Here is a 20,534-nt window from a genome sequence, read left to right on the forward strand (position 1 = left end):
GGCGGCGGCGGCGGCGGCGGCGGCGTCTGATTACACGTAGCGGTGTGTATCTCGTGTCGCCGTCTCGCCCAGCTGACCGGAGACGCGCAGCGCGAGGTGGCCCGTTTAATTATTGCGAGCGACGTCGTGCATCGGATGGTGATACCTTGACTGTGGCGTCCCAGTGTTTCTCTTCTCTAAGCGGCCGCGTGTGTTGTGCGTCGACCAGCGGAGCGGCGCGGCGGGGGAAGGCCAGTGTCCCGGACTCGAACCACGGACTCCCGCTTGCCAGTCTTCGGCTGTCAGATCTTCATCCCAGCTCACAGGTGACGTCCTCACGAGTCACCCGGGTGCGTAAAATCAGACTTCAAATACCTTTTAACTTCTGTCTTCTGGCGCTGAGGCTGCTGCTTGCTATTCCATTACAGCGGCGGACTTGGTGCGTCTGTGCATGATGTAGTCTCTTCTTGCATGACGGTCTTCAGCACCGAAACTGACTTAAAACAACTGCTACGCTTCTTCACTTCTTCGTCTTCTTCGTCGCTCGTCTCCGTCTCCGTCTTCGTCTTCCTCTCGTCTTCATCTCTCGGGCCCACTGCGTCTCGCGCATTTATTCACTTCAGTTTACTGGAGGTGAACGACTTCACGGCCATTGCCTCTTCTGTCACGTTGAAAAGATTCTCGAAGAATCTTCTTAATGTCGGTCATTGGCTCTTGGAATGTAGGCGAGGGCCTTTGCTCACATGCGACAACTGAGAAACACGTGAGCCGGTCATTGCCTCTTCTGTCACGTTGAAAAGCTTCTCGAAGAATCTTCTTAACGTCGGTCATTGGCTCTTGGGTTGTAGGCGAGGGCCTTTGCTCACATGCGACAACTGAGAAACACGTGAGCCGGTCGGGAGATGCCCTGACGGGTGAATCGACAGCGCCCGCTTATGTGGAACTTGCTGACTTCACGGTCATTGTCTCTTCTGTTCTACTGTTCTGCCCGCTGAATGCCAGTATGTAACTCTCTAAACTAAGTTTATCATTTCTATTCTAACTTCTACTTCACTTTGATTTCACTAATTTATTTACTTAAGTACCACTCAACAATACTTCCACATCCCTGTCGGCACCTTTCGGAACCTATTTCACTCTCTAACTGCACGTCTCGCGCTGCAAAAGGTGGTTATTCAGGTTTCTGACAGGTGACTGTACAGTGAACATGTACTATCGATGCTAGCAAGTCGACCTGGCCCGTCAGAGCTATGGAAGACGTATTCACTGAGCGAGGCGATATACAGGCCCCCCGCAGATGCTAGCCTGCTCAGGTCAGTACGAGGTCAGTCCTCTCTCTCTCAACCTGCTGCGCTGCCATTTCGGCGCCCGCGCCCGCTCGCAGCTGACTGCGAACCGCTTTCCCTGGGTCCAGTGGCAGGCCAGCCGTACTGGAACACAGGGGGGGCCTCGGTGTGTTTCCGGTGTCGGCGTAAACCAGCGCGGACCGGTCCGGCACGGCACGGCGCGGCGCGCTGACCCGGAAGACACGGCCGCCCGGTCCGGGGTTCGACCCCCGCCGACAATGAGCTGTATCTCAGGCGCACACGTGACGTCAGAGGTCTCGAGGCGGGTTTTTTTAGGAGCCACCTGCGGCCAGACTACGCCATCCGAAGCACTGCGAGCGAGATTTAGCCGTCTACCGCTTACGTCTGCGTGATGGCTAAGTTTTCGGGAGTATGATGAATGAAAACACCGCTGAGTGCTCGTAGAACTTTGATTCACTTGACTCCGCTGGCTGCTTCATGGCTTACAGGCGCGTCTTCAGGTGCAGCCTCCATGTTCAAGAATTGAAATACAATTGTCAAGAGTATTGAATATCTGTTCTGTTACAGAAAGATTAATTGAAGACTTGTTGCTGTTGTTGTTGTTGTTGTTTTTGTGTTCTTCACTCCACATACTAGTGTGATGCAGCTCTCCATGCTACTCTACCCTGTGCAAGCCTCTTCATCTCCGAGTAACAACTGCAACCTACATCCATCTAAATATACAGGGTGATTCAAAAAGAATACCACAACTTTAAAAATGTGTATTTAATGAAAGAAACATAACATAACCTTCTGTTATACATCATTACAAAGAGTATTTAAAAAGGTTTTTTTTCACTCAAAAACAAGTTCAGAGATGTTCAATATGGCCCCCTCCAGACACTCGAGCAATATCAACCCGATACTCCAACTCGTTCCACACTCTCTGTAGCATATCAGGCGTAACAGTTTGGATAGCTGCTGTTATTTCTCGTTTCAAATCATCAATGGTGGCTGGGAGAGGTGGCCGAAACACCATATCCTTAACATACCCCCATAAGAAAAAATCGCAGGGGGTAAGATCAGGGCTTCTTGGAGGCCAGTGATGAAGTGCTCTGTCACGGGCTGCCTGGCGGCCGATCCATCGCCTCGGGTAGTTGACGTTCTGGTAGTTACGGACAGATAAGTGCCAATGTGGTGGCGCTCCATCCTGCTGAAATATGAATTGTTGTGCTTCTTGTTCGAGCTGAGGAAACAGCCAATTCTCTAACATCTCCAGTTACAGTAGCACCTTCGAAGAAAAAGGGACCAAAAACTTTATTGGCTGAAATGGCCTAGTCAACAGCGCCTCAAGCGTACAAATGTACAACTAAATGAAACTTTATAGCTCCCTTAATTCGCCGACAGATAGTGCTTAGCTCTGCCTTTTGTCGTTGCAGAGTTTTAAATTCCTAAAGTTGTGGTATTCTTTTTGAATCACCCTGTATTTCGTGTATTCATGTCTTTATCTCCGTCTCCAATACTACATTGATCCCTTGATGCCTCTGAACGTAACCTACCAACCGATCCCTACTTCTAATCAAGTTGTGCCACAAATTCCTCTTCTCCTCAATCCTACTCAGCAATTCCAGCAGGACAATGCGACACCCCACACGTCCAGAATTGCTACAGAGTGGCTCCAGGCACTCTCTTCTGAGTTTAAACACTTTCCCTGGCCGCCAAATTCCCCAACCGTGAACATTATTCAGCATATCTGGGATGTCTTGCAGCGAGATATTCAGAAGAGTTCTCCAAGCCCTAGCAGTCTTATGATTTATGGACAGCCCAGCTGAATTCGTGGTGTCTATTTTCTCCAGCACTACTTCGGACGTTAGTAGAGTCCACGCCACGTCGTGTTGCGGCACTTCTGCGTGTTCGCGGGGGCCCTACACGATATTAGGCGGGTGTACCAGTTTCTTTTGTTCTTCAGTGTATATCAGTTCTTAAATATAGAGGTTGCAGCTGAGGATGTGCCTGTAATCCGTGAAACTGGTAGTGTGCTCAGTTAAAATCTAGTTTTACCAACTCCATCACTGGTGTTTCCGTTCACCATGACCTTCAGCAGCTGCGTATGGTCTGTACATAACATGGTTTCCAGGAGTAGCCGTCTTGCGGCTTTTACACCATACTTCATACTTAGTACACTATGAAGCGATCTGCTATTTTCGTTGAGAATTTTTTACGTTAGGATGAAAACAAACATTTACCGCTTATGCTAGCAAGAAACAATAAAAGTGTTGCAACGTATTGCCTAGCGTTTTCGGATGACTTTGCCACATTTTTTGAAAACCTGACAAATGTGACAAGAATAGTCAGACTCCAGGAATAGCGCCTGACGTGGCAGGCTGAAGAATCTCTGCAAAGAAATCAAAATTAGTGACGAATAGAGGAAGTGGTTTAAATTTCTTAAGACCGGATATTTATCTAGTAGGAAAGGTAAATGGGGGGGGGGGTGGTTAGTGTTTAACGTCCCGTCGACAACGAGGTCATTAGAGACGGAGCGCAAGCTCGGGTTAGGGAAGGATTGGGAAGGAAATCGGCCGTGCCCTTTCAAAGGAACCATCCCGGCATTTGCCTGAAACGATTTAGGGAAATCACGGAAAACCTAAATCAGGATGGCCGGAGACGGGATTGAACCGTCGTCCTCCCGAATGCGAGTCCACTGTGCTAACCACTGCGCCACCTCGCTCGGTGGAAAGGTAAATGTTTCTCCACGAGATCCGCACCGATGTAGACAACGGGTCTCAGGTTGATGCCGTGTTCCTTGACTCCAGGAAGGCATTTGACACCGCCCCGCACTGGCGTCAAGTGACAAAACGCGAGCTTATTGAGTGTCGGACCAGATTTGCGAGTGGACTCAAAACTTCACCGCAGATGGATCTCAATACGTCGTTCTCAACTGAACGAAGTCCACAGATGTAAAGATAATTTCCGGAATACCCCGAGGAGGTGTGATAGGAGAAAGTATATAAATTATGTACAAGAAAGTGTCGAATGCTCTTTAATGCTGTTCGCAGATGCCTTTGTCCGTAGTAAAGTAGCAACGCCAGAGGACAATATAGATTTGCAGAATGACCTGCAGAATACTGATGAAAGGTGCAGCTTCTGGCAGTTGATCCTGAACGGAAATAAACGCAACAAATTGCGCGTGCATAGGAAGTGAAGTCCACTACTGCACAACTACACTATTGATGACAAATTGCTGAAAAATAGTATTTACCTATTGGTAACTATCCAAAGTGCTCGTAACTTGAATGACCACATGAAACAAATAGTAGGAAAGCAAATGTGAGATTGAGATTCATGGCAAGAATCTTAAGGAAATGCCACACACCCACGAAAGCAGTCGTTTATAAGGCGCTTGTTCGACAGGTTCTTGAGTACTGTTCATCTGTCTGGGACCCTTACCAGGTAGGACTGACAGTAGAGGTGCAGAAGATCCAACGAAGAGCGGCGCGTTTCGTCACGGGATTGTTTACCTGGTGCGAGAGTGTTACGGAGATGCTGCAAGAGAGGCGTTGTGCATCGCGGTGAGGTTTATACTGATATTAAGAGAGAGTACTTTCCGGGAAGAGTCGGGCAACATACTACCGCCACTCGTAGTATACATCTCCCGTAGTGTCCATCCGCGTGGCTCTCCCTCGTCGGATGTTCGAGTCCTCCCCCGGGCGTGGGTGTGTTGTCCATAGCGTAAGTTAGTTTAAGTTCGATTAAGTAGTGTCTAAGCTTAGGGACCGATGACCTTAGCAGTTTGGTCCTATAAGATTTTACCACAAATCTTCTACCGTAATCACGACGAAGAGAAAACTCGAGAAATTAGAGCCAATACAGAGGCTTACCGACAACCATTCTTCCGACGAGCTATTTGCGAGTGGAACGCGGTTCGAGGTCACAGTTAGTCGTAGAAAAAGTACCCTCCGTTGTACACCGTCATGTGGCTTGTGGCCTATGATGTACACTACTGGCCATTAAAATTGCTACACCAAGAAGAAATGCAAATGATAAACGGGTATTCATTGGGCAAATATATTATACTAGAACTCACATGTGATTACATTTTCACGCAATTTGGGTACATAGATCCTGAGAAATCAGTACCCAGAACAACCACCTCTGGCCGTAATAACGGCCTTGATACGCCTGGTCATTGAGCCAAACAGAGCTTGGATGGCGCATACAGGTACAGCTGCCCATGCAGCCTCAACACGATACCACAGTTCATCAAGGGTAGTGACTGGCTTATTGGGACGAGCCAGTAGCTCGGCCACCATTGACCAGACGTTTTGAATTGCTGAGAGAGCTGGAGAGTGTGCTGGCCAGGGCAGTAGTCGAACATTTTCTGTATCCAGAAAGGCCCGCACAGGACCTGTAACATGCGGTCGTGCATTATCCTGCTGAAATGAAGGTTTCACAGGGATCGAATGAAGGGCAGAGCCAGGGGTCGTAACACATCTGAAATGAACGTCCACTGTTCAAAGTGCCATCAGTGCGAACGAGAGGTGACCGAGACGTGTAACCAATGGTACCCCATACCATCATGCCGGATCATACGCCAGTATAGCGATGACGAATACACGCTTCCAATGTGCGTTCACCGCGATGTCGCCAAACACGGATGCGACCATCATGATGATGTAAACAGAACCTATATTCATCCGAAAAAATGACGATTTGCCATTCGTGCAACCAGGTTCGTCGTTGAGTACACCATCGCAGGCGCTCCTGTCTGTGATGCAGCGTCAGGGGTAACCGCAGCCATGGTCTCCGAGCTGATAAGCCATGCTGCTACAAACGTCGTCGAACTGTTCGTGCAAACGTCCCCATTCGTTGACTCAGGGATCGAGACGTGGCTGCACGATCCGTTACAGCCATGCGGATAAGATGCCTGTCATCTCGACTGCTAGTGATACGAGGCCGTTGGGATCCAGCACGGCGTTCCGTATTACCCTCCTGAACCCACCGATTCCATGTTCTGCTAACAGTCATTGTATCTCGACCAACGCGAGCAGCAATGTCGCGATACGATAAACCGCAATCGCGTTAGGCTACAATCCGACCTTTATCAAAGTCGAAAACGTGATGGTACGCACTTCTCCTCCTTACACGAGGTTTCAGAACGAGGTTTCACCAGGCAACGCCGGTCAATTGCTGCTCGTGTATGAGAAATCGGTTGGAAACTTTCCTCATGTCAGCACGTTGTAGGTGTCGCCACCGACGGCAACCTTGGGTGATTGCTCTGAAAAGCTAATCATTTGCATATCACAGCATCTTCTTCCTGTCGGTTAAATGTCGGGTCTGTAGCACGTCATCGTCATGGTATAGTAATTTTAATGGCCAGTAGTGTAGAAATTCAGATAATTAGGGGAATAATCCAAGAAAACTTTAGACAAAAAGATACACCACATGGAAAACAGCTTATGTAATAACTAGGAATACCTACAATCAATAGCGCTCATCTAAAAACCTTAACGTGAAGCACTGTACAACAATGGAGCAGTGGAACCGTAATGCCTATATGCCAGCGAGTAGTTAGTACTGAATTAGCTGCTTGCAACATTAGAAGTTTGGAAAGAAAAATATTAAGAACAATATCATGTCATGTAGAAACATCAGATACTGTAAATTAAAAATTAATAACTTCCAGAAAAGAAATATTTTTCAGAATTACGATACAAAGTTTCCGTCTATAGTAGCTGACGTAATGCAATCTGAGGCACTGCATCAAACATTCAGTGAAGACGTCAATGCTCTCAGATTTTTTTTTTTAAATCTCATTTTTATTCCTTTTTATCACATATATATTACTGTGCTACATGTCCAAACCATGGTTTGAAACCAGGAGAATGGAGCACTGCAATACTCGCGGTGCACAGTTCTGGCTGCACCTGGATTCGAACCAGCGACCTCTGACACGCACGTACGCAGTCGCACTGCGGGGCTTCAGCGACTTCCGCTACGGTGCCGGCGAATGCGTTTTGCCAGTGAACCAAAGGCCACTTGCGATTCGTGTCCCCATTCCACAGCGGCGAATAACGAAAGTCGTCGCGGACTTTCGCCGCCGACGATGCATCTTCGGACCACCTACAATTAAATATGGCTGCCAGCGGAGTGCTTGCGTCAGCGGAGCTACACTTCCCGAACACGCACTTATCATGTCGCACGGGAGACCGGCGCACGAATATGCAGCACATCTTTTCTCTGGCGCTACCCGCAATGGAAGATTAGTACCGGCATCTACCGGGGGATTTTCGACAAACTTCACGGCGCCAGTTGACTCAATGTCTTTGTGCAAAGAACATATTTGTGTTTTTGTGCAAAGTGGGTAAATTTTGTAACTCAAGTATGGAAGCTTGCAGGGAAGAAACCTTTTTGAACTGAGAATTAATAAATACACGTTCGTCTTCAGAGATTTGTTCTACTTTAACAAGGTATTTTTGTGTATAGTTTGAAAGTGTAAAAGTTACTACCGTAGTTCCGAAACTAGTTCAAACACAGTGATGGGACGCGATTACGCAGTTCTGTTGGGGGATGTTTAAGCATTATTTTGCCTTGCCATCCTAACTGATACCACAATCAAGGAAACTTTAAGACTACAGCAACTGGAAACTAAATCCACAAAACTGAAGGAACAGGAGAATAAAACATAAAAATTGGCGAGAAAGCTATTAGAACCTAATGAATCTCGAGCACAAAGAATTACATGTACGATATCAAGGACTGATAACGGCAGAGAATTGCTAAAGGCGAGAACAATGAAAAATGTGCGTTATGTCGTCATCAGTGTTCTGCTCAAAGCCAGTTTTCAAGTCGGTAACTGTCCGTGCCCTCAGGTGCATCTAGTCTCTGCTTCCCTTGATGTCGTCTGCCATCTTGTACCTCCTTCATCATCTCAATTTCCTCTCCATCCAAAGCGACTTCCCTCTGAACGAGTACCCCACCTGGTTCATCTTCCCTTCTCTTATAACTTGCAGCAGTCTGATGAAGAAGATGAAAACTGCCTTTGTATTTAGTGTGTTACCCGATACAGCGTGAATAACGTAAAACTAAATATCCTCGGAGTAGTGGAGCAATTTAAATCACTTAATAAAATCAAGTCTTCTGGTCCAGACTGTTAGGTAGATATGATGATGTACTAGCTCCATACCTAACAGTAATATACAAACATTCCCTCGATGAAAGATCCGTACCCAAAGACTGTAAGATCGCACAGGTCACACCAATAAGAAAGGTAGTGGGAGTAATCCACTTAATTCCCGCCCGGTTAGCCGTGCGGTCTAAAGCACGGCTTTCCGGATTGGTGAGCAGCAACCTCGTCCCCGGCTCCAATCCGTCCGGAGGATTTCTGTTGAGGTCCGGTGAGCCGGCCAGTCTGTGGATGGTTTTTAGGCGGTTTTCCATCTGCCTTATTCCGACTCAGGTACACTATGTCGGCGACTGCTACGCACACAAGTTCTCCGCGTCCGAGTACACCACCATTACTCTACCACGCAAACGTAGGGGTTACACTCGTCTGGTGCGAGACGTTCCGTTGGGGGGGGGGGGGGGTTCACCGGGGGCCGAACCGCACAATAACCCTGGGTTCGGTGTGGGGCGGCGGAGGGGTGAAGTGGACTGCGGCATTCGTCGTGGGGTTGTGGACCACTGCGGCTGCGGCGGGGACGGAGCCTCTCCGTCGTTTCTAGGCCGCCGGTTAACATACCATACAAAACAATACAATCCACTTAATTGAGGCCTATGTCATTAACGTCGATATACAGCAGGAACATATATTGTGTTCGAACATTATGAAGAAAACGGTCTATTGACACAGAGTCAACACGGATTTAGGAAACATCGTTCCTGTGAAACACAACTACCTCTTCATTCGCATTAAGTGTTGAGTGCTATTGACAAGGGATTTCAGATCGATTCCGTATTTCTGGATTTCCGGAAAACTTTTGACACTACACCGCACAAGCGGCTTGTACGGAAACTGCGTGCTTATGGGATATCGTCTCAGTTATGTGACTCGATTTGTGATTCCCTGTCAAAGAGGTCACAGTTCGTAGTAAAACAGAAGTGATATCCGGCGTTTCCCAAGGTAGTGTTATAGACACTTTGCTGTTCCTGATCTATATAACCGAAATGGGAGAGAATCTGAGCAGCTGCAGATGAAACAGTCGTTTATCGACTAGTAAAGTCGTCAAAAGATCAAAACAAATCGCAAAACGGTTTAGAAAAGATATCTGAATGGTGCGAAAATGGCAGTTGGCGCTAAATACCGAAAAGTGTGGGGTCATTCACATGAGTGCTAAAAGGAAGTGGTTAAACTTTGGTTACACGATAAAATAGTCAAACCTAAAGGCCGTAAATTCAGCTAAATACCTAGGAATTACAATTATGAACTACTTAACTTGGAAGGAACACACAGAAAATGTTGTGGGGGAAGGCTAACCAAAGACTGCGTTTTATTGGCAGGACACTTAGAAACTGTAATAGATGTACTAAGGAGACTGCCTACACTACGCTTGTCCGTCCTCTTTTAGAATACTGCTGCGCGGTGTGGGATCCTTACCAGATAGGACTGACAGAGCACACCGAAAAAGTTCAAAGAAGGGCAGCACGTTTTGTATTATCGCGAAATATGGGAGAGAGTGTCACTGAAATGATACAGGATTTGGGCTGGACATCATTAAAAGAAAGGAGTTTTTCGCTGCGACGGAATCTTCTCAGGAAATTCCAATCATCAACTTCCTCCTCCGAAAGCGAAAATATTTCGTTGACACCGACCTACATAGGGAGAAACGATCACCACATGTAAAGTAAGGGAAATCAGTACGTAAAGATATAGGTGTTCGTTCTTTTCGCGCGCTATATGAGATTGGAGTAATAGAGAATTGTGCAAGTGGTTCGATAAACCCTCAGCCAAGGACTTAAATGTGATTTGCGGAGTATCCATGTAGATGTAGGTGTAGAACCAAGCGAAAAGAATTGTAGGATGTGACTGTGCCTTAGACGCAAAAGGTGGGCGTAAGATGTCTGTGCCACAGCACTGTGTGCATGAACTGGATCTCGGACAATGATGATGGATAGGCTTTTCATTAAGATCCAAGCTTCTGTTATGATAATAGGTGGAATTCGCCAAAAAATTTGATTACCACTAGAATTTTTTATTTTATGTTACCATGTTTGTTGGTGTAAGTAAAGCCGTAATTTAGCTTACTGCCAATAAAATATATTTCGAAAATTTTAGGTGTTTTGTTTACGTATTATAGTGTGGACGAGATGCGTTAACGTGCCCCTGTAGCAGTGTAAGACTAGCCCAACACCTTAGGCACGTTAATGCACTCGACATGATGAACCTACATAAAATTATTTTGCACCTTAGAATATAATTTAGAGTTAGAAGTATTTACACCAAGTTACACTTCAATAACCATGTTATAAGACTAAACAATTTGAAATACGATTAAACTAACAAAAAGAAATTAAAGATTTTTAAACGAAGTCAGCGAAAAGTTGCCCTTGTCCCCCCTACATCATGTCGTCGGTACGGTAAAGTCGTGAAAGACGCCGCAGAAAGGTACACGGATACCGCGACAGGTACCCTTCTTTGATATTCTCATGGTAATTGTCAGGAACGAAAAGTTGTTCAGAAACCATATTCCAGTTGAGAGAGTCAAAAGACATGAAAGGGAAACAGTAGCTGAGGGGACGGAGAGTGTACTGCAGCGTATTCCTCCCCTTATCTGAACTGAACATCTAGATCAGTAAACAAAAATCAGCAGTAATTTGGAAAAGGAAGAAACAAAAGCTCTGTAAATCTGTAATGATATTAGTGACGGCGAAGGAGTTGAATGAGCAGTTGAATAAGGGAAACGGAAAGTAGTGCACATAAATGCAGTGATGATGATCGAAGCATATTAGGAAATGAGGCTCTAAAAGCCATAGACGCGTTTTGCTGCTTGGGAAGAAAACTAAGAGAAGAGAGAGATAAATGTCTGTCTGCAGTGTGGCCTTGTGTGGAAGAGAAACCTCGGCGTAAGCAGTTCGGACACAGAAAGATAAAACATGATTCTGGAAGTTGGTGCTACAGAAGAATGGTGAAGATTATATGGGTTCAGCGGATAGCTAATGAGGAGGCACTAAACAGAATTGGGGTGATCAGAAATTTGCAGCACAACTTGACTAAGAGAAGAAAAAAATTGTTCAAATGGCTCTGAGCACTATGGGACATAACATCGGAGGTCATCAGTCCCCTAGAACTTAGAACTACTTAAACCTAACCAACCTAAGGACACCACACACATCCATGCCCGAGGCAGGATTCGAACCTACGACCGTAGTGGTCGTCCGGTTCGAGACGGAAGCGCCTAGAACAGCTCGGCCACACCGGTCGGCTAAGAGAACAGATCGCTGGACAGGAGGAATCAAGGAATAGTCAATTTGTTAACTAACGGGGGAGGGAGGGAGAGGGAAGTAGGGAGGGAGAGATAGAGAGAGAGAGAGACAGAGAGAGAGAGAGAGAGAGAGAGAGTGTGTGTGTGTGTGTGTGTGTGTGTGTGTGTGTGTGTGTGTGTGTGTGTGGGCGCGCGCGCGTGTGAGTGGAAAAAAATGTTCAAATGTGTGTGAAATCTTATCGGACTTAACTGCTAAGGTCATCAGTCCCTAAGCTTACACACTACGTAACCTAAATTATCCTAAGGACAAACACACACACATCCATGCCCGAGGGAGTACTCGAACCTCCTCCGGGACCAACCGCACAGTCCATCACTGCTGCGCCCGAGACCGCTCGGCTAATTCCGCGTGGCGAGTGAGTGGAGGAGGGGGTTCTGAATTGTCAGGGCACACCAAGACTTGAATACAGTATGCAGGTTAAAGTGTGTGCGTGTTTACATGTTGCAGTAGTCACGCAGAGACGAAGAGGCTTGCACAATATAGACTAGCATGAAGAACTGCGTCGGACCAATCTTCCGACTGAAGCCCACCGCTAGCACAACAACAACAACAACAACAACAACAACAACAGGGAAAGGCTAGTGAATCTTCGGAGTTGTACGCTCGTGGTCATGAAATTTTTCTTTGTTGCTGACGTTTCGTCAAAAGATGGGTTCGACATCTTCAGGAGGCCTCCTTGAAGCGCTGGGTCTTTGTGAGCGACGGGCCGGATGTCGGAGAGGGACGTGAGTATCTAGGAAAGGGGAGCGTGATCTTCGGAGATGTTCCTTGACTCTGTGGCTCTCTGACGTCCAACCATCCAGACGTCGTGACAGAGGAGCACCACTGTAGTGGTCCACCGCAGGTCTGCAGGAAACAATACGAAGAAAACGGTTTCGTGAAGATAACCGGTCGTGATACCTTCGCTGTATGAACAAGAGAAGCCGTCAGCTGCAGCTATGGCGACAGTATACAGATTGGTGTACTCTGGACATTTTCTGAGATGGACCACAGTTCAATAATTTCTTTCAGCATTTTGTATCATCCATCCTCGTTACGGGCGTCTATCTACTGAATATCTGCGCCACCATGAAATCGCAGAAAGAACTGATGTTGAATGTTTTGAAAACAGTGTAGACTGTATCACACTATTACAAGACCACTTTTTCGAAACCCCGTAATTGTCTGCCACTGAGACGGGCAAGGCTGAAATTTGACTCAGAAGTGCCTGTATGACTTCCTCCTGTGATTATGCAATACAGTGGCGCCCTGCGACGAGACCCTCTGGTTCATTGACGCATCACACAGCAAGGAGTCGACAAGTGCGAAAGAAGAAGGCCACGGCTCGGAAGTTCATGCGAGCTGTAAAGTGGGTTAGTGGTGTTACATTGGCACCAAATTTCACTAAAATTCTGCCTAACGCAACAGTGGACGTGTCACACGATGGTAAGGCCGTCACACCCCACATTTCATCCCTTCTTTCGACGCCTCTTCGTTGGAAGTGAGAACCGACACACTCAGCGTCGAAATCAGGCTGTCTTCCTACAGGTGGCCGAGGAAAACGTTTCAGATACATCGCCGCTCAGCATCCACACGTAAAGGTCTTAGGCAGTGGCATACAGGGCATCAATGAAACCAGCCCTTTCCTTATAAGGTCGATTCCTAGAGACTTCGCTGGGTAAAAGGACGGTTCGCAGTGCGCCGAGCAATAGGAAGACGTTCTTTAGAATCTCTCACGCTGCTGACACCTTCCGGGTTCTTCAACCCTTCTCTGAGGACATCGTGTGCCGGCAGTCCCACTGTAGTGCAACCGAAGTTTATGCTCTGGAGTACAATTTGTAACCACTAGGGAGCATAGAAAACCATTCTCCCGGTTCGGCAGCAGCCTCTGTGCCACCAACCTGCCCTCCTTGAGCACCTTGAAAACTTAACCTGGTCAGAGGCCATCTGTAACAGCGAGCGAGATGGCGCAGTGTTTAGCAGACTGGACTCCCATTCAGGAGAACGACGGTTCAAATTCGCGTCCGGCCATACTGATTTCGGGTTAGTGTGATTTCCCTAAATCGCTCCAGGCAAATGCCAGGATGGTTCCTTTGAAAGCGGACGGCAGGATTCCTTCACCGCCATTCCCTAATCCGATGGGACCGACGACCTCGCTGTTTCATCCCCTCCTCCCAAATAAACCAAACAACTAACACAGAGTCCTAACCCCTTTCAGACAGGCAACCTCTTCGACACCCCTTCGACTCCTGACGGGCTACTGGCAGGCGCGAGAGCAGCGGTGTAGCCTGCCAGCAGGCGCCCAGAGTTGTCACCACGGGTTCTGTCTGAACAGGAACACTTGTAACGTGCTCAGCGAAAGTGCACGGACGGCTCCGAGGACGTCGCGAAACTGAGTGCTCTTAGAGGTCTCGTCGTTTTAGTTACACATACGTCCGCATTGCATGCTTCGCTGATTACGGCACAGCAGGGTGCGAAAAAGGAGGACAGAAAACGCATAAACACCCTTTGCTGCTTCGGATCACGTTCAAATTTCGTAGAACGGTTCCACCTCGCACACGAGAGCAAAAACTGCAGTTGCACTGCACTAGAAAGGGTGTGCCCACGTTCGGTGGGGTTGCTGGCCCACACTGTCCTTAGAGAGCGGTTGAAGCGTTTGGGACATGTCAGCAGTGTCAGAGATTCTCAATTGCTCGTAGCATTTTGAACTGTCCTTTTCGATCGCGAAGTCTATGGGGATCGACGTCCCAAGGAAAGTGGTGGTTTTACTGGCGCTTAATACGAGGGCAGTTCAATAAGTAATGCAACACATTTTTTTTTCTCGGCCAATTTTGGTTGAAAAAACCGGAAATTTCTTGTGGAATATTTTCAAACATTCCCGCTTCGTCTCGTATAGTGTCATTGACTTCCGACAGGTGGCAGCGCTGTACGGAGCTGTTAAAATGGCGTCTGTAACGGATGTGCGTTGCAAACAACGGGCACTGATCGAGTTTCTTTTGGCGGAAAACCAGGGCATCTCAGATATTCATAGGCGCTTGCAGAATGTCTACGGTGATCTGGCAGTGGACAAAAGCACGGTGAGTCGTTGGGCAAAGCGTGTGTCATCATCGCCGCAAGGTCAAGCAAGACTGTCCGATCTCCCGCGTGCGGGCCGGCCGTGCACAGCTGTGACTCCTGCAATGGCGGAGCGTGCGAACACACTCGTTCGAGATGATCGACGGATCACCATGAAACAACTCAGTGCTCAACTTGACATCTCTGTTGGTAGTGCTGTCACAATTGTTCACCAGTTGGGATATTCAAAGGTTTGTTCCCGCTGGGTCCCTCGTTGTGTAACCGAACACCATAAAGAGCAAAGGAGAACCATCTCAGCGGAATTGCTTGCTCGTCATGTGGCTGAGGCTGACAATTTCTGGTCAAATATTGTTACAGGCGATGAAACATGGGTTCATCACTTCGAACCTGAAACAAAACGGCAATCAATGGAGTGGCGCCACACCCACTCCCCTACCAAGAAAAAGTTTAAAGCCATACCCTCAGCCGGTAAAGTCATGGTTACAGTCTTCTGGGACGCTGAAGGGGTTATTCTGTTAGATGTCCTTCCCCATGGTCAAACGATCAACTCTGTATTGTGCTACTCTTCAGAAATTGAAGAAACGACTTCAGCGTGTTCGTAGGCACAAAAATCTGAACGAACTTCTCCTTCCTCATGACAACGCAAGATCTCACACAAGTCTTCGCACCCGAGAGGAGCTCACAAAACTTCAGTGGACTGTTCTTCCTCATGCACCCTACAGGCCCGATCTCGCACCATCGGATTTCCATATGTTTGGCCCAATGAAGGACGCAATCCGTGGGAGGCACTACGCAGATGATGAAGAAGTTATTGATGCAGTACGACGTTGGCTCCGACATCGACCAGTGGAATGGTACCGTGCAGGCATACAGGCCCTCATTTCAAGGTGGCGTAAGGCCGTAGCATTGAATGGAGATTACGTTGAAAAATAGTGTTGTGTAGCTAAAAGATTGGGGAATAACCTGGTGTATTTCAATGCTGAATAAAACAACTCCTGTTTCAGAAAAAAAAAAATGTGTTGCATTACTTATTGAACTGCCCTCGTATGCCGTCCCTTACGACCTTTTCAGGTAGATTTTGAAGGGCGATGTGTCTGAAATGTTTTCCTCGGCCACCAATAAGAAAACGGCGTGATTTCAACGATGCGAGTCGGGGTCCGACCTCCATCGCAGAGGTGACAAAAGAAGGGGTGAAATGGCGGTAAGAGGCGATGTGACGAACTTCTCACCGTGCGACAAGTCCACTGCGGCGTTGGGCAGAATTTTGGTGAAATTTGGTGCCAATGAGACATAATTAACCCACCGATCACCTCAAATCAACTTCTGAGCTACGGCCTTTTTTCGCATACGTCCACACCTTGCTCTCTTAAAGCATCGCCGAGTCCGGGGCTGACGTCGCAGGGCGCCGGGCTTTTGCACCAACATAGAGGCAGGGTGTAGGCAGCTTTGAGCCAAGTTACTCGTCGCAATGGGAGCCAATCGCGTGGTTTCTAAAGAGTTAGTCTTTAATTTCGTTGCGCAGTGTAGCTTGGAGCATAGTACATCGATTGGCTACGGAGTACAGTTTTTTTCTGGTTTAGCGCCGCGTGAATTCGCCCTGTGCTGCTCGTTCTCCACACTTGAGATGGCATATGTACACACTGCCGCCACGTTTCGGAGAACAGGCAGAGCCTCGCAGTTCGTCTGTTTATTATTTTCGTATCAACCTTCTAGCACCACGCAACAGCTTCTCTCTTTGCTATTTTCTCTTTATCGAGCCATAATCTTCTCCCCATGTTGCTTTTTCCTATATTTTGTCCACGTTGTTCCCAGTTTCATATGACTTCTATATTTAGTATTTTATTCTTAAAACTGTTTCAATTATTTTAGATTCTTTAATATCAATTTTCGCCTAGTTCTCTTCTCATATGCATAATCCGTGCCACTGTTGACCTTGTTCCAGAAATATACGAATATTTCTTTCGTTAGCCTCTTGTCACTCATTCGGTGTCCGTCTCTGTGTATTGTCATTCCCGAACAGTAAAAGTCGTCTACTGCGTTCGGTGGACGATTCTCCAATATAATTTCCTCAACATCATCTTATGTGTTTTCCACTACACTCCATTACCCCTTATTTATTTTTACCTGTATTAATCTTCTAACAACTTTTCAATAATCCATTTCGTTCGGCTGACCTTCCAAACTCTTTCCTGTTTCTGACAAAATTGTAAACTCAGTCAGGAAATCTCAAACATTATATTTTTTCTTCCGAAATTAAATTTCGTTTGTTTCCCTTTGCAACCTTGTCTCACTCCCTTCTTCCATACTACGTCGCTTTCACGTCCATCTCCTCTTTATCTGCAGTCTGGTTTCTGTATCAGCTGCAGAGAGCCTTTCGCAAATTGCTCGTATTCCATTCAAAACGTCTCACTAAATCCACAGATGCTTTAATTGTGGAAATTCCGCTCTTATCCATATCTTCACAGATGAGCTGTGGGGTCAGTACAGTTTCATTTTTCCAGAACGGGAAGTCGGCTCCTATCTTTCTGGAGATAGTTCACGTTATTACTTTCTACAAAAGCATTCCCACGATTTCCATAATACCCGATGACGTGCCTTGCACGCGATCTGGATCGCCAGCACGCCACCCCACTAGCCCACCGGCATGCACCTCGTTAACTCCAACCGGCGCGAGAGTTCGATTTCACGCCATAATTACCAGTACCGTAAAAGTGTAAGCGATCGCAATTTTCGCAGACTTTCTCTCAGCAACTTGAGCGCATATCATCACGTTTATAGTGTTATGATGTCACATTTGAGTTCCTTACACACTGAGACACAGTTAAACACACAAAATACCTCATTTTTCTCTGTTTTCTGTCTTTCTCTGGTTGCCTTAAAATTCGTGGCGATACGGGGCGTTCAAAAAGTCTCTCCGCAGTGCCGTATGATTGTTCGCCTGCCTGGGTTACTTCCCTTGAAGTGGACTCTCCCAACATTCCACTGTTTCGTTTATCTCAGCCAGCGTCAGTAGTATCGTTGGTGTGTGTCGTTACGTGTTGACGCTTAAATTTAGTTCCTTTGTTTCGTTTTTGTCATTGCTAAAATGCTAACCATTGAAGAACGTGTTTGTTAGTCGAACAAGTGATCAAAGCTGGCAGTAAATACACAGTTTCGGTTTGTCAAACGTTTAATTCAGTTTTCCAGGAGACAACACCACCACATCGCGATGCTGTGCGAGATTTGATTAACAAATTTCGAAGTACGGGTACAGTGACAGGTGCACCGAGAAGTGGTCGTCCTAGCGTTGTGTCTGAGGATAAACTACTCGATATTTCCGATAAAATGTCCACGAATCCGAACAAGTTAGTAAGAAAACTGGCCCAAGAAATCGATGTTAGTGTCGGAACGGCCCACGCAGCTGTAAGGAAAAAATTAGAACTTTTCCCATACAAAGTGACAGTCGTGCAAGAACTGAAAAATACTGATCATGGCAAGAGACTGACTATTGTCAATGGTTCAAAAATTTCGTTCAACAAAATGGAAGGGATATTCTTAATGAAACGTTTTTCACTGATGAGGTGTGGTTTCATTCATCTGGGTACATTGACTCGCAAAATTCTCGTATGTGGAGTACTGCAAATCCATTGTGTTTTCATGAGGAACCACTTCATTCTGTGAAGATAGGAGTTCGGATTGCAAATTTCTAGACGTCGAATTGTGGGTCCCACATTTTTCAACGCAACAATAAATGCGCAACGAAACTGCAATGGTATTCTGTGCCCATTCATCGGAGAACGTGTGTTAAGTGAAACACTGAACGGTTGTTTTCAACAAGATGGTGCAACCGCGCATACAGCTCGCGTTTCAATGTCACTGCTTGCTGATGTTTTTGGTGATCGCATAATTTCACAGGGACTTTGGCCTCCACGATCGCCTGACCTAACACAACCTGACTTTTTCTTCAGGGGTGCAGCGAAAGCAACTGTCTATAAAAATCGTCCAAAATCCATCGATGAATTGAAAACTGCAGTATCCACTTTCACTGCTTTCAACATTTAATGCGAAAATTTGTAGGTAAAGATGAATATTCAATAAATTAATAACTTGTATTCCACTGAGTTTCATTTCGGTATATTCATTGCGGCATACGGCACGCGCGGCTAACAATCATACGGCACTGCAGAGAGACTTTTTGAACACCCGGTATGTTCCATCTATGCAACTAATTGAGGGCAGTTTGTTTCTTGCCAAACGCGTTTCGCTTCCTTTATTTGTGAAGCATCTTCAGTGGCCTGTAACACATGTCTCTTTTTATGTGGTAGTTAAAACAGTTTGATATGTCACGTTTTGCTCTGGTGTTTTTAGGTTAGAATCAACTTTCGTAGCACAAATTTCGTGATGTGAAATTATCGTTCGGTGTTACTTACGAATCCCAGCGCTGTTTACCAAAACGTGCGGTCCTGAGATGTATTCGTTAGTTTCCATGCTCCAAATGGCCGATCTCCGGCGTTCTTTCACCCACGCTTGATTCAACACATCGCATACATCACTTGGTCTTAGTAATTAAAAAAAACCCGACACACACACACACACACACACACACACACACACACACACACACACACACACACACACACAGAGGCACGATTGATTGTAACCAAAAAAACAAGAGCAAAAGACGACAAAACGTAACATAGTAACATACTGTAAGTACCACATAATACATTGATTATATGTATAAAAAGAAACGTGTATTTGAGGCCACTGAATATGCTTCACAAGTGAAAGAAGCGAAACGCTTCTGGAAAGAACTAAACTGCCTTCAATTAGTTGCACAGACATGCTGCCGGCCGCTGTGGCCGAGCAGTTCTAGGCGTTTCAGTCCGGAACCGCGCTGCTGCTACGGTCGCAAGTTCGAATCCTGCCTCGGGCAAGGATGTGTGTGAAGTCGTTAGGTTTAATTAGTTCTAAGTGTAGGGGACTGATTACCTCAGATGTTAAGTCCCATAGTGCCTAGAGCCATTTAGACGGAACATGCCTCCACCAAATCCTCCACAATACGTGTTTTACAGCGACTCCCGCTTCGGCAAATACACGGCATTAAAAACTCATGACGGTAAGACCTGTAGCTACAGTCTGCACTCGCCCCAGTCGTTCTCGAAGCTAGTTTCTAATGATCGTTGTTATGACTCGGGACATCTTTTTGTTACTCAGCGAACAGCTTTCAGGAGGAATACATACAAACTAGATACCAATACCACACGGTCCAGACACATTAATATTACCATCTGTCAAAAGACTGAATAACGACATTTTGCATGGATGACGTTCTAACAACCCTGCCACAAGAAAGGTCAAAAGTTAATTGTGATTGTAGTGTTGCTCACGCTTCTAAATAGTGCATTTTCGGGCAACAACAAAGTTATATTACCTGGCAGGTGTCATTAGAGCACAGTTAATAAAGTCATTTCTTGAAATAATGGATAAACTAGGCACTCATCTTTTCGTGTTTCCCACCCTGGTATCGTTGTGAACTCATGGCTCAATCGTCGAAAACCTAGGTGGTGATGATTCCAAGCTCGGATGCAAAGAGGCCTAGGTGTTATTCTGCGATATTCAAAAGTTTTATAGATGTGTTTCATAAACCATTCTTGAAGATTAAACTGTTGCAAATTAGGGCAATGGTGATGTAAAAAAGTAATCAGCACTCCGAATTTAAATTAAACTTCTTTTTTATTACTTTTGCTGCAATAT

This window comes from Schistocerca cancellata, chromosome 12 (genome assembly GCF_023864275.1).
Source record: "Schistocerca cancellata isolate TAMUIC-IGC-003103 chromosome 12, iqSchCanc2.1, whole genome shotgun sequence".
Classification (NCBI taxonomy): domain Eukaryota; kingdom Metazoa; phylum Arthropoda; class Insecta; order Orthoptera; family Acrididae; genus Schistocerca; species Schistocerca cancellata.